This window comes from Pteropus alecto, unplaced genomic scaffold (assembly GCF_000325575.1).
Source record: "Pteropus alecto unplaced genomic scaffold, ASM32557v1 scaffold161, whole genome shotgun sequence".
NCBI lineage: Eukaryota > Metazoa > Chordata > Mammalia > Chiroptera > Pteropodidae > Pteropus > Pteropus alecto.
The window spans coordinates 2,239,825-2,253,420 of NW_006432943.1; positions in this window are offsets into that span (position 1 = coordinate 2,239,825).

The following is a 13,596-nucleotide window of genomic DNA, read 5'->3' on the forward strand; positions in this document are numbered from 1 at the left end:
CAGAGAGAGGGTCATGAACAAATCTAGAGTCCAAGGAGGCAGGAGGAATGAGTAAGTCCAGACTTCAGGCCTCTTAAAAAAAGTTATAAGACTAGCAGTACCTCCCTTTTCTCCCAAAGGGGTATAGGACTTCCACTTGTAATGGCTTCATCGTTCAAGTCCTTTTTTTCAGTACTTTTCCTGTCATGCTAGTTTACAGCAACAGCCACCCCACTGTCCCCTATCGGCTAGGGGTAGCCTAAAAAAAGCACTGTGTGCTGTGCCTCCCTCCTTCAAAGTCGGGTGTCCTTTACCGGGGGAGTGGGGTTGCGGTCAGCGAGTCTCAGTTCCACAGTCGAAATCCGGGTTTTCTTGTTTCACCTGGTTCTATTTAGCGGGGCAGAAAACTCGCTTCCCTTTAAAGAGGCTGTCTCCCAGATGCAGTCTCTCCTGTGATAAAGGCACAAATGAGGCTCTCTTTACAGAGCCGGGTCTGTATAAAGGCAGAGAATGAGGGAACTCGGCCTCCTCCGGGCGAGATGGGCTGCATCTGCTGCAGAACGACTTTCTGAACTGAGACAACTGTTCCTAAGGGAAAAGTTTGGAATGTGCTCTGCGGTCCCACTTACAGGCAGGGGCTGAAGTAATCTCCCCAATGCCTGGAGAGGCTGTGTCTGGTCTGGGCCTTCCAGAAATTTCGCTCCAGGTGAGGAAAGAGGGGACGCCCTGTAGAGCCTGAAGATCCGGAGCTCTCAGCGGCCGTTCAGGTTCAAAAAAGGACCCAGAAAGAAGAGATGCGACGTTTGTACGACTGAGGCTCTTTGAATCACAAAGGTCAATGAGACAAATCAGAATTCGTCTTGATTAAATGGGAAGACGAATTAAAAAACGCCATTTGTCAGCGTCATTATCATTTGCCCGGAAAGGGGCTTCTCACAGGGGAATTATACATACAGCCTCAAGCTGGGTCCTCTCTCCTCTTTCCAACTGGCACACTTTGGGTCCTCAAAGTCCACGGCTGCAAAGGAAGACAGGAGGGCAAGAGCGTGTCTATAGGGTGGGTTTCATGTGGTACTCGCTGCGTGGGTGATACCGGGACTGAGACCATTAGAGCCCACTGGGTGGGTTTGCTTCTCTAGTTTCGCTTATAGACGGCTTTAAGCCGAGAGGACTTGCCTCTGCGGACACCGGCCTCGCATATCACACCTGCCCAGGAAGCGTGCCCACCCACGGAGAAACAGAGGTTCCTCTAGGGCTGGAAAGGGCACCTGTGGCCGCTGCCTTCCGTCGTCCAGCTGTCCTTTATAGACCCCTCCTCTCGTGTTCTCTCCCCTGCGACCCTCCCACGGTTTGGATTGCGCTAAACTCCCGTCACTGGGCGGAGAGTCTCAGGGAACTCATCTCCACACAGGATCAGACTCTCGCTAATGCGTCCTCTCTTTTCTTTAAGGGATGACGGGAAAGGCTCAGGAAATTCGAGAGCTCAGAAGTGGTGGGCACCAGGTTTCCCTTTCTGGTCCCGGTTCTGCCTTTTGGAAAATTCCTTACTGAGCCCAGCCAACGAAATCTGTTTGAGATTTGGGGTGCTGGTCGCCATGCCTGGCCCCAGTTCTCTTGTGCTTGGGGTAGGCTCCATCCCCAGATGGTGGGCCTAGAGTGTGCCCAGGGTGTGCCCTGCAGCTTCAGCCTGGGACGCTGGGCACATGCCCGGCGGGGGCCTCCAGGCTCCACTCGCCGCTGCCACGGGTGCGCGGCCGGTAGGGTTCCCTTCCCTAGGACAGCATCCCGCCGAAATTAGAGGGCTCGAGAAGCCACCCTCCTGGCCCTCCGACGGGAGGCACACCCCACCCCCGCCCAGCGGTTCCCAGAATTGCCCGCCGGCCAGCTGTGGCACTTGACGGCGCTACTTGAAAGAGGAATGAAACTCGGGTGCCCAGGGCAGAACTGAGCATATTCCGCTCCCTCTTCCTTCTCCATCTCCCAGAGTTTTAGCCCGAGCTTCGAGTTTATGAGCCTCGTTTGCCGGTGGTCGATGGTGCGGCTCACCGCGGCCGGGGCGCTCCCTCTGCAGGCGGGGCGGACTACTCTGGCGCTTCAGCTCCAGGCTCTGGCTGTGCTCACCCAGGCCGGGCGCGCCCCCTGCAGGCTGGGGAGGGTCTCTGACGCCCAAGCGCCGCACCTTCGCGGTGGCAGGCCCGGCGGGGTGAAAGGGTCAGCTCCCCTAGGCCTCCTGGGTCGAGGAGCTGCAGCGCCCTGGAGACGGACGCCGGAGCTTTGCTCCGGGTCTCGCAATTCGTACTCATGGGCGGACTCTCTTCCCTAAGCTACTTGGCACTAACCAGCGGGGCGCAGTGCGCTCGCTTCCGGGGAGTAGTTTTCCATCTTCTCTCTCTCCCTTGCTTGGTTACTACGATGAAACCATAAAGGCAACTATAGCTATGTAGGACCTCATCATTTAAAAAAGCTATGAAACGATACATTTACAGAAGTGAGTGTGCACGTGTGTACTTACATTCACACACACTCACACATCTGATTCTTTTCCTGCCTATTCTCTCAGTCCTACCTCTCCCCCCTCCGCTGAAGCTGCCTCTAGGTATGTACTAGAACATATATAGGTTGCTGGCACCATCCACCATCTGTCCCGAACATCCGTTACAAATCTCCGACAGGGACGAAAACATTTGTTCGGGAAGAGGCTGGGAAGCCAAGGCGGCGGTGTCGAGCAGCGAGGACGCGCTGCACCCCGGCGCCGCGCCAGGGAAGAGGGCCTCTGCCGGCCGAAAAGATTTTCAAGATCACAGGTACCCCTAACTGAAGGGCACCGTGAGGCCACCCGAAATGCGCGCAGCAAGGGCGTTCTGCGGTTTCCCGCGACCTACTCCACCCACTCCGACCTTTGTTCTCTCTGCACCCCACTAGGCTTGGGTGGGAGGCTTTCCACTCTCCTCGTCAGCTGGAGAAAAAAGTTCGCACCCGCCGCTCTGTCCCCCGAGGGCGCCAGCGGGGTGCTGATGGAAGGGAGCGGCGCGGTGGCGGCGCCTTGGGAGCGCAGGGCTGGGGCGCTGCCTGTCGCGCGCTTCCGCGTCCCCAGCTCAAAAACCCCAGCGAGCGAGAGCGTATGAGCGGTCTCTAAAGACAGGGAGGGAAGGCAGGGCCGCCTTCACATACGAATACATTTTATGTTTATTTATATTTTACTAGATGCTACATGCACACGGTGAAAAGAAATTCAAACAGGACAAAAGGATGCACGTTTAAACAGGTATTTGAGTATATCCTCTTGGGTGCCCTTATTTAAGGAGTGTCTGAGCTCTTGGCTCTCTGGACGCAGAGAGAGACCCTTATGCGTCCATGTGATCACGGACCCCGGCGGACTGTTTCTTGAGTCATCCACATCCGCTGACAATTTCCCACTTGGTTTCTCAAGCGCCCTTGCTCAGCAGCAGTTCGCCGGCGGTTCCTGGGAGAGCGGCCCCTTTCCTACCGGGTTCAAGTTGAGCGTAGCCAGCCCTCTGTGACTTCCGAAGTGAGGGTTCCTGGTATCAGACGTTCATTATTGACTACCCTGATGGCTAATGTGGGTAGGGGGAATATGGGGGAGGAGGCGGCGGCTCCATTTTCCATTTTCATTTCCCAGATTCCATTCACAGCGAACGTTACTAATAGTTAATAAAATGTAGTTTGAGACCGTAATATGTGGACGGAGCGGTCCCAATAAAAGTCACAAGATATGCAACAGAAAGTATCCTGTAACTGTATGCGGACTGTATTGCTCCTAGGTTTGGTTACAGATGCACTAAAATAACCTGTTAACATACACCGAAGTGCATCCCTATAATAACCTCCTCAATCATTTATTAAAAGTCGTGTCAAGCAGGCTCGTATAATTCATCTCTATGCAAATACATCAATGTCAGGCCATTAGTGTATTGCTCAGGTTTTTATTAAAGTGCATTCTTTTTAATTCAGCCCCGTAAAATACGAGCCCCATTGCTCAAGAATTATAGCAACTATTAGAGTAACATATGGGCAACATGCACTCAGAAAATAAAAACCAACAGATAAAGTGGCAGGGTCACATCGCAGGAGCAAACACTTAACAAAATGGCAGTGGGGCAATAGATTTTTCTTCCTGGGTCTTTGGGAGCAGGGTGTTATGGGCATCAACATCTCGAAGGGGCAAAAGGCTTGAAGTTACTCTGCCTTGTCCCAACCCCAGAACCAGCGCGGGGTAGGCATCCTGGGAGTTAGGAGAAAGAAGGCTTCCAGAGCTCCCCAATATCTGGCCTCTATCTTTCGTTTGGAGGATTACAACATTCAACAGAGAGAAATGTCAATGAAAGGTTTTTGGCTGAAATCATTTCTCTCTCTCCTCGCCCTTCCTTCCCTCCTACGGGAAGCCCAACCCCACCTCCAGTACTTTCTGAGATGCTCTTCCCTCCCTGTGGGAAGATTGAGAAGGAGTAAAGGAGGCCCACGAAGGCTGGGGACCTGCTGGCAAATTTTCCTCTCATGTATAGAAGCCTATGGAAAAATTTTATATTTAAATCAATCCATGAATAAATAATGGGGACATCTTTTAACCCTGGACTCAGAAGAAACGTTGGTGTCTTTCACCTGCGTCACCCCTTCCACTCTCCCTCCCCGCGGGGCCGCCTGTTTCCCTGGTTGTAATGCTTCGCTATAACTTGCTAAACCAGGGAAAGGTCTAGCCTGATCCAGAGGGACTTCTTTTTTTAACTTTCCCAGGATCGAGTGGGGGTCGTGGTGGTGCCTAGAAAAAGAGAGAGAGAGAGGGAGGGAAAAAGGGACGGAGTGAGAGAGGAAGAGGGAGAGGGAGAGAGAGAACCTATCTGAAACAGCAGCTGACAAATCTACTGGAGAAGTCAGCAGCATCAAATTTAGTTTTTTATTTTTATTGCCATTAGAACAATCACTTTCCAGAGGCCTAAAAATAAACCTCAAATCCAAAACACAACACAGCCCTCACAGAAAAATAGAGAGGAAAGGGGAAAAAACTAAGAACAATCTCCCAGATTTAATGAGAGAGTTGCCCACATCCTCATCACCCCAGCATGGTAATTGAGCAGATCTATTAACTTGTTACACTAGATTTGTTTAAAGAGACTATTACACAGTCATTTAATCAATTTGTTACACTGGAGGTCCTGACTTATGAGACACTTGCCTTATGATTCCTTAATGACTGAATTAATTTGTTTTAATAAAACCAACATTGTGTACAAGTACATTTCTAGAAATGTAATTTTGGAGATAGAACAGTCCAATGCTTCATCTGATTAGGTCCTTTCTGTGGTTTATCAAAGTCTGTAGTTTCTGACATAGCTGCTTGTATGGAGTATTTTTCTTTTTTATAGCACCATTAATTTAATATGGATCATTAGTTCTTTATACACATGCATGTTCTGACAAATGTACCCAATGAATAATGCAGCTAATGTGCTTAGGTCCAAATGCATCACATCATAAACAGAGACCTCTGCAAAAATAACAACAATGAAATAAAACACCACTTCCAGTCACTGTGATTCTCCTCGGGGTAGCATTCCAAGTTATACTTAGGTCTTGTTTTGCAGAGCAAGACATGTTTGGCCCCAGGATTGCATCCACATAACCAACTAGATGTAACTAGGTAGTGAACTCAAATAGATTTATGGTGAATTAAGGTTGTCTTGAGAGCAGATGCAGGACAAGAAAATTGGTTTTGCTCTTGATGGAAACTGACGTGTGTAGAATAAAATGTAAATAAACAGAAAGTCCCTAAGAAAAGGGACTTGATGTTATTGATTATGTAAAAATAATTAGGACATTACAAATGATAATGCACTACAAATAGTTGGCATTTATGGCTTGAGTTTTTGCAGAAAGAAACGATTTAAGCTCTGAAACACCACTTGAAAAATGGGGCATGATCTGAGCAGCAATAAAAAATTAATAACAGAGGAATTAGAGTGATCAGTTTGTAACCAATAACTGATATAAATGGTAACTGAATGAGCCTGCTGCAGAGGTAAACATCTGAGCTTAAAGGAATATAAGGTGGAGTGATGGCCCTACATGATCACATAAAGTGCTTCTGCATAATGTGAGTAATACACACAGAAGCCAAATATTGACTAAATAGCTTAACAATTATTACATGGAAGAAGGAGAAGCTGGGTATATTTACAATAAGGAGATGCTTTACAAATCTTTCTTAACAATGCTGGACAGGCAGCCGTTTGAACTTGATTTTATTTTGAAAAAAGACTCTAGACTGCACATGTATTAACAGTATATTTGCATGCTTTCATGCCCTCCTTTTGGTGTCCTTTTGAAACAGAAATGGACATTAAGTCGATGAATGTAAATAAAAAGATATGGCTACTTCTGCTGTATCAAGAGTAATTATGATTATTATATACCAGTGGAACTCAGCTTAGAATTATATGAATGGAAAGACATCTGCTATATGAATAGTCTGAAAAAAAAATCCTACCAATATTTCAATAAGAGGTATAAAATTCACATGTAGTTGTATTTACTGATTTTGGTTAAACAATGTAATATTATTCATGATTGGGATTCTCTTTTGAAACTAATCTTTCCAATGCGGTCTGTGTTGGTGAAATAGGCTATTTTTGAGTCATTCACCCTAAAGTTTGTGGATAATGTGGAAGACGCCACCGGAGTTTTGATTTTTGAAGCATAAACATTTGTAAAACAAGAAAGCGCTTTAGAAATCATACAGTTGTGCAGTTCTGACATTTTACAAGCTACATTTATCTTTTCCCTTTCACTCTAGCTCAGTGATTTCTCTGCCTGAGACAGGAATGTTTATGATGATAAATCAGTGCTGTTTAATTAGATTCATCTTTACTTCATTTTAATGTTAGCCGGAAATGTATTTCTTTAGTTTATAAAAATGAATAATTTAATCACTTCTTGGTATAAAATAAGTGGTGTAAGACCAAAAATCAATGTTGGAGCCTTTTTGGAATTTTTTGATTTATTCTGAATTCTTTATGTAATATCTTTTCATCCTACTTTGACTAATGAATTTTATGCATTTCTTCCTATTTGTAAGCAGCTAATGCAATATATATTTGCTATTTATTACAAAGTAAATGAATTTGACCTTTTGCCCATTTCACCAGATGCTATTTCTGACCATCCCAAAAAGCCTTTTTAAAGTCAACAACATGAAGCATTTGAGGTCACAAGACCAACTCAAGGTCATTTTAATACTGGTAAAGGTTAATTAGATTACTGTGTTAAAACAGAAATAGACTTTTACTCAACTTCATCTAAATAAGGATAGACAAGCTTACCTTACCTTTTAAAGTTTCCTTAGAGATTCTAGTTCATTTCTTAGAATGGTAAAAATAACTTTTTGTAAATATAAGTTTTAAGTTTTCCTTTCCCAGGTTTTAATAATATTTGTCATTTATTGGGTGCTTACTATGTACCAGGCACTGTGTAACATACTTTACACATCTTCGTGTACTTTACATCATCCGATGTAATTCTCTCAATAACCCTATGAAGTAGGTATTATTATTACGATCCCTATTTTACAGATGAGGACACTGAGACCCTGAAAGTTTACTTACTTGACTAAGATTAGTCTGGATTCAAACGCAGGCTCTAAACTTAACTGCTGCACATTGCTGCCTTCCCGAAACATATTACGCAGCATTTTAAAACTGCAGACACTTTTATCTTAATTTGCAGCTGTTGTCTTTCACATAGTTTCATATGACAGAAGGAGGAGGCCTAAGAACATACAGAGCTACTTTGGTTCTAAGAACAATGAACTTTTGTACTTACCTCACGTAACAGGTTAAGAAACAAGTGTTGAGTATGATGATACATTAGTGTTGTTAATTACTGCTGTCCCACAGTGTGTGAGACGGTAAACATCACTGAATGTAAATGGCCTTCCTGATCTCCACAGTTAGGAAGGCAACTGAGTGAGATGTAACACCAGAGCACAGGATGCCTGTTAGTGCTCTGGAAAAGTACTTCACTGAACAATTCCTTATGGCTCGTGAATAAAAAGATTCACACTCTCCAAGGGACAGTTTCTTATGGGACTCTGTCACTCCTAGAGAGAAACTTCTAGGAGAGAAACTTCTCTCCTAGTAAATTGACTGGTAGACTGTTAATTATATTAGCTCACATGGGGGCTCCCGGAACAAAACCCTGATAAGGTAACCTTCAGTGTGATTTAAGAGTAACTTAGAAATTTTCAGATAAATATCCTGCTTTAGAGCTACTTTTCCTTTTTTCTGATGCCTGGGACAATTTATTATTTAGATTCTATACCACAGCACTGTAGTGTTTTCTGTTTGTTTGATCTCGTTATTAACCTGCTTTCCCCATGTAGGTTAGACTAAATCTTTTGAAGAGAAAAATACACATTCTACTCTAGTCTTTCTTCATTCAGATTATTTTTCTGCCTGACCTCTGAAATGCAACTTTCTGGGACACTCCAAGCCATAGATTGTAGGAACAATCTCCTCGTAAGCTTATATTTAGGATTAATTAGAAGTATATTTAGAAATAATTAGAAAATGTAAGTATTTCTATTTTCAAGATGCTCCTTATTCATTATACACTGTGGAAGATTTTTAAGTGGAATGAATCTGAGCTCAGATTGCAATGGAAGCTCCCCATTCTGCCTTCCAAACAGTCTTGCCCTTCTCTGAGTTCCTGTGAAATTGGACATCCTATGAGACAGCATTAAAAATAAAGAATACTTAAGAGGGAACAAGCAAGGTCAGACAGACAAATAACTTAATGTCAGGCCTCACATGGAATTTTCTTTTTTTCTTTATGAATGACAAAATTAAGATTACATAATGCATATACCTATCCCTCAGATTCTGGAATTATCATGGCTTCTAACATGGAATTTAATTCTCATATATTAAATATGATACAACTGAAAGGCTTATATAAAGGCTGCCATATAAAATTTATGGTTTCCCAATCACTGCTGACAGCTAAAGTTTTCAACTCCAACCTGATGGACCACCGAGGCAGCAAATCCTATTTCCAAATGCCATGTGTTCAAATTCTACTTGAGTGATTCTAGACCATTACTTTTCAGTTCTTGGTTACTATTGGCAGGCTGGATGCCTCTAAGACAAGATGCTTCAACTGTGAGATCTGGACATAAAATTACAAGGCAGAACTTTTCCCTAAGAGTGGATCTGGATTCCCTTCTTAAATTTTCTCCTGGTCTACTTTGGGATCTTGGCCTGCTCATCTCCCTTTCCTATGGGGCTTTTATGAAGCACTATGTCCCATCTTACAATCTTTAGATTATACCAAGGCTCTAGATTGCACATGGAAATGTAGCATGTACTGTCTTTATGAAATGGCATAAATAAATTGAGACAATATGTAATGTGCCTGATATTATATATCTGTATCTCACATTTTCTTTATCCTTTCATCCACTGATGAAAACACTTAGGTTTTTCCCTCATGTCTTGGCTATGTAAATAATGCTGCAGCGAACATGGGGATGCATATATCTTTTTGAGTTAGTGTTTTCATTTGTTTCAGATGAATACCCAGAAGTGGATCATACTGTAGCTCTATTTTTAATTTTTTGAGGAACTTCCATGCTGGTTTCCATAGTGGCTGTACCAATTTACATTTCCACCAATAGCACACAAAGGTCCCCTTTTCTCTACATCCTCTCTAACACTTATTTCTTGTCATTTTGATGATAGTCATTCTAACAGGTATGAGGTGATATCTTATTGTGGTTTTGATTGCTTCTCCCTGATGATTAGCAATGTTGAGCACCTTTCATATATACGTTGGCTGTTTGTATGTCTTTTTTAGAAAAATGTCTGTTCAGATCCCAGTTTTTAGTTGGATTATTTGTATTTTTGCTATTGAGTTGTATGAGTTTACTGTTATTGTTAATAAGGCCAGATTGTAATAAGAACAACAATAGTCATAATAATCCTAATCTGTTTTGACTCTTGGGAATGACTTCTGAGTTCTGAAGCATCTTCTCTGAGTACAGTGCAGTGGCTCACATTTTGTTTTTATTACTCTGCAGGAGCAAGAGTCATCTGAAGACTGGTCCTCCCATCCCCCAGTCTTTTTATAGGATAGCAGTAAACACGGCTGTATCTCATTAAATTTAATGAGTCTTCATAAAATAACCATTACATTCTGAAGGTAATGAAAGAATAGCTTTGATAGTTAGTAAATAAACTACCAAGGGCAGTTTGATCACATTCTAGGGCTGTACAGGGTACCGGCAACGTGACAAAGGGGCTGTGACATTTTTGTGGTAAGACCAAGCCATGGTGTGCCCAGCTTCACTGTATGAAAGCCCATGGGATGACAATCTTCATTTCATCCAGGGTGTTCCTAGCTGTGCCTTGGTCATGAGATGTGATTAAATTGATTGGCTTAAAAATCTGCTAAAAGATTTTATGTATATCATGTCACTGGTATTGAATTTGAATACTATGGTAGGTTAGACTAAATAATTTATCTTATAAACAAAGAGGTAGAGCAGACTGAATAGAGTATGCAAATTTATGTAAATAACCCTACAAATTCAGACTCTTCTGATCCAAGAGCCCTGGTACTTTATAAGCAGGACTGTAACATTGTAAATCAGGCATTTTTAACCTGTGGCCCATGGCCCAGTAGGGTCCTGAATTTATACACAAAATTTCATGCATGTGTATTTTTCTAGAGAGAGGGTCCATCGCTTTCATTATATTCTCAAAGGGGTTCTCCACCAAGATTCTAACCACCATCACGTAGTATAAATATTCTAGATGATTGTATTAAATCAAATCGCATTTACAATCTCTGTATTTCAGAAAGTATTATTTAATTAGAATAAAAATCTGCTACTTATTTATGATCCAGCTGGAACTAAAAATTCTTGACTTTTTAATGAATCTTTTAGTTTGCTTTTAGATATATAAATTTAAAAAATCCTACTTTTTCATTTACCTGAATTTTTCTTCATTGCTTTCCTCTCTAGACTGCTCTTTCACCTTCAGTAGTTTTTGAAATTTCAATTTTCTATCTTTATTTTTTGAACTCATTTTTGATACCAGAAAAGTCACAGAAGCTTTTGATGAAATAAAATGGATCTGAAAAGAGAATAAAAAGGAACAAGGAAAAAAATAAATCTATATTTAAATGATCTTTTTTGGTACTATTTTTTTTTCTTCCCAATGTCTTTTTATCTAGATTATAAGATTCTTGAATTATCTAATATTTACCCAACTATTTCAGATTGACAAATGCACTTATGTCCCTATATTATCCCTGTGAGATAGATAGAGCATATATGAGAGTTTTACAGCTATGCAAAATAAATCCAAAGGGATATGGAGATGTGTTCATGGCCACAGAGGCCTGGTCTCCATAGGCAAAGCAAAAGCAGAGGGTCTAAATTTTAAAGCTGGAAGGGATCTTTGACATTACTGAATTATTCTTTACCAAAGTTAAAACAAAGACTTTGAACTAGAACTCAAATCTCCTAAATCCCAGCCTAGGCAATTATGTATGTGTTTGAGACCAAAGTAAGCACATAACTCATATACATACCAAGTATAAGATAATTTCCACTTTGGCCGTTTATTTTTCTCCTGTAATTGTGTGTGTGTGTGTGTGTATGTGTGTGTATACAAATACAAATTTAAGTACATAGGAGTCCAAATGTGTAAAGCACTTATTTATATAGTTGGAATGAATTATTTTCTTTTCTTGGATCTTAGTGAAATCTCTATAAGCAAAATCATCTTTCTTTAATAGTATCTATCTAATCACTCTCAAAATGAAGGCATTCTGGGTCAGGGGTACTCTGAAAGTGTCACTGGAGTTGATTACAAAATTTTTTTGAAAATTATTAACCAAGTGGATACACCAGAAGGACAGAGGATTTATATAACTAGTCTTACAATTTCATCATTTTGAGATATTTAACATAAATAAGTGGATGCCTAGCCTCGTACCGATGGACAGATGGCATTACTTGAAATAATGTCTTCAGAAGTATTTAGCGACTACATATTTTTCCAAACAAATTCATTACTCACTAATCTGGAAAAATATTTTTTCTTTCTTGATTAAGCAAATATAAGAACAGTCCCTAGTATCTTTTCTTATAAAGAGCCTGTGAAACATGGCAAGAAAATCAGCAGCATCCTCTGAGTTTATGGAACCAGCAGCATCCTCATCCCTTAGGTTTCGGAGAGGATTCCAAATCCTTGAGCCTATGGTTTTTTATTCCCTAGATCTTCTTTTACTTCTTGTAGCTCCTAATGAGAACACCCAGTGGGAAGTAGGAGGCTGAGTATATTTCTGATATTGCAGGGGGATCAGCTCAATGATCAAATTAGGCACTCTGGATGCTATTTGGAAAAAATTCTCAGACATCACTTTGTGGCTTGGGCTGCTTAGTGAAGCTGTTGAAGACTTCTTAGTTAATCTTTAATCTTTTCGCTTCTGTACAGTTCCCTACCTGTTGAATAGGTCACTACCTTGAAACAATGCATTCACGAATTCTTAAATAAGCTTGAATCTGTGGGACAATTCCAGAGTTCCAGGATATAACTTGATTATTATATTAGTAATTGGAATATAAAGGTAAGAATAGATTCTTCCGTGCCCTTCTGTTTTTAGAACACTAATTAATGATCGAAGAAAAGTGCTAAATGGTTCTAAAATTGATTCTTGCCTTGCCAATAAACCTCTCCTGCCCAGTATTTCCATTTTTTAAATTTCTTTTTTATCTTTAGAAATAGGTATAGAGATGTGAACCCATTCACAAATATATACTCACATTAACACTAGAAAACAGAAACATCGAAAGCAGTGAATAACCTTAATAGTGAACTATTGTGTATGTGCTACAAAGTATTACTTACATGTAAAATAATTATTATTTTATTGTAGCATGGTTGTAATTTTTGTTACATTATAAATATCACAGATCTAATTTTTTTTCACTATCACAGCAGTTTCTGAAGATGTGTAAACCCATAGTGTTATTACTCTCTAATCTAGTTGAGGTGATGAAATAGTGCCAAAACTCTCATTGCAATTTCATTAGCATATTCATGAGTCGCACTTTTGCAGTGTTGCAGAAACAACACAAATTGGTTTGTGGATTGTGAACTCCCCCTTCTTCTCCTCTCCAGAAGCACAGACTGTGGATTAGCAAATCAAGTTGGCCCACAAACTTCTGAGCATTAAATTGCAAAAGTTTTCTGCTCTGCCCTTTATTTCCATATTTTATGATTCTTTTTTTATTGAATGTTGTATGAATGGGCATACCGTCAACAGAAGAACAAGAATTCAGGTTTGAATAACTTGGAAAAATGGAAGTTCTAGAAAAGCCAGACTAAATTGCCCTGCTAAAAGAGAATATTATTTTTTTTGTTGTTGTCGATGCTTTTTTCCCTTCTTTTTTTTTTTTTGCATGGAGTTAAGAGTGCATTTGTAGACTGAAACTAGCTCATAGTCCACCAAGCCAGTTTTCTTTTCTTGACACACAGCTAGACCATATTTTCCAGCCTTCCTTGCATTTAGATGCGACCACGGTACTGAGTTCAG